Here is a 2,040-nt window from a genome sequence, read left to right as displayed (position 1 = left end):
GTGTTGTTCTTATAACAAACAATGATCTCACTTAATTGTGCTACCATGAAATAAACAAACACAGACAAAGAACTGAATGAAATGATGATTAAAAAAAATAAGAGGCTGACCTGCAGTCCATCCTGCAAGAATCACCAAAATCTGAACCAAATGTTATCACAATGCATCTAACCATGATTATCTAACAGGAAAGTTGATCTGTACCTCTCATCATCTTTGATCCATGTTGGCCTTCTGCTGTTGTTTTTCTCACTGATGAGTGAGTGACAGCTGCTGCAGGATCTCTCTCTGCAAAATCAAATGCAAAGATTTTCTAATATTAATAATGTTTTAAATCATTAGACAAGTAAAAACTGGGATGAATTTGAAATATTTTTTCCATCTTTTTGTGATAGAAAATAAAAATAAATAAAATTAAATAAAATAATAATACTGACACTAGACTGTAACAGATCTGCTACTTCTTCCGCACAATGACTTGTAGTTCACACAGGATTTGGTCATAAACTGAAGCTTTGAAAGTACTGAAAATATTGACCTGAGCAAACACCAATGTCTGAAAAATGTTTGGAGTTTTTAATAACATATTTATTAAAAACTCCAAACATTAACTTCTTAGATTGAATAAATAATAGGTTTATTGAAACCTCAGAGGAAGATTAAAGTTTTGAGCGTTTACCTTGTACGAAACTTGTACCTCTTGTCCTGTTTGACCCATTACGGTCACCTGCTGATACTTTTCTCCCTGATAAGTAGGTGTCACCTGCTGCAAGATCTCTCTCTGAAAAGCAAATGGAAACAATAGAACTGTTGCTGATGTTGTTTCATCATTTGGAATATTAATATTTATAAGGCGGTTAATTATATTTAAAAATGGAAAGTAAAAGAAAGATTTAATTAAGTATAAAGCTGCATGAAGCCAAAAAAAAGTAGAACTATTTCTATCTTTCGGAGTTCTGTGGTGAAACAACAAGTAAAGGTTTGTTTTGTTCTTTCAGAAAACAGGAAACTGGACAGCAAAAGAGCTTTGCTCACATTGACACTCTGACCACAAAATCTCACACACAGCATCTCAATTCAGACACAGGAAAAAACTAACTGAACTAACTTAAGTATGTGATGCACAAATATAGCATTTGCACTGTAGTGACTTTATTTTAACTCTCTGTGGCTCAAATTTGTCCTCAAAAAGACAAAAGTGTGAAAACTGCACATGCTGTGCATCATGTAAAAAATTTTGACAGGAACAGTTCACCCCATAATCACACCTACATGTGTTTGGTCTGCAGTGCTGTTTGAGTTGCTCACTGTTGGGATTATGAGCTGTAGAGACGACGCTCAATGTGTCAAAACTCAACAGAGAAAAATTTAATTTTAGGTGATCTGTCTTTCAAAACTAGTATAATATTTAAGCATTAAGCATTATATTTGAGCAGAATGTGACTCTTACCTTCAGGGTTTCTCTTGACACATCGTCTCACCAATACAACCAGTAAAACCAGCAGCAGCAGCACTCCAATTATGGAGGGAAGAAAGACCAGCACAGCGAGAGGAACAGAGGAGTGCTGAGGAGTAGAGGAAAATGAGGAGGAGAGGGAGGCAGTGGAGGCTGATGGAGGAGGAGAGGTGGAAGAACCTGCATCTACTAAGAAATACAAATCGTTGTGGTCACTTTGAGTATCTTTGAGTCTAAAATCTGTAAAAGAAACAGAAGCTTCACCTGTGACAGTGATCCAGCTGGATGGAGACTCTCCATGACCGCTGATGTCACACTTGTAGAGGCCTTCATCAGACCTGGAAACATGCTGGATGGTCATGTGACCTGTAGGCTGCTTCCTGATGAGGGAGCCATCTTTATAGAAAGCAGCTGTGAGGTTGGAGGGAGTGGTCTTTGTTTTACAGAGCAGAGTGATGTCATCTCCCTCCATCACAGGGAGGACAGGACTCTGCAGGATCACTGATCCACCTCAACACAGAGACAAACTACAGCATTTCATCCATTTACACACAGCTTCATCAACACTAACTCCACACACTCAG

General features: G+C 37.8%; 1 long non-coding RNA gene across 2 annotated transcripts; it reads right to left on the bottom strand.

Moving 5' to 3' along the window:
* Positions 1-210: 210 nt before the first annotated feature.
* LOC113013418 (uncharacterized) lies at positions 211-1,758 on the bottom strand. 2 transcript variants are annotated; one of them, XR_003270831.1, is made up of 4 exons: positions 1,721-1,748; positions 1,451-1,645; positions 680-781; positions 211-288 (listed from the first exon to the last, which is right to left on the bottom strand). It is a non-coding gene; the product is annotated as an uncharacterized LOC113013418 (long non-coding RNA). The 2 variants fall into 2 exon arrangements; XR_003270830.1 differs by having other exon boundaries at positions 1,451-1,758.
* Between the last annotated feature and the right edge of the window lie 282 nt (positions 1,759-2,040).

Source organism: Astatotilapia calliptera, chromosome 3, assembly GCF_900246225.1.
Source record: "Astatotilapia calliptera chromosome 3, fAstCal1.2, whole genome shotgun sequence".
Classification (NCBI taxonomy): domain Eukaryota; kingdom Metazoa; phylum Chordata; class Actinopteri; order Cichliformes; family Cichlidae; genus Astatotilapia; species Astatotilapia calliptera.
The sequence above is the reverse complement of the archived record's forward strand: the minus strand, read 5'-3'. Positions and strand labels throughout refer to the sequence as shown.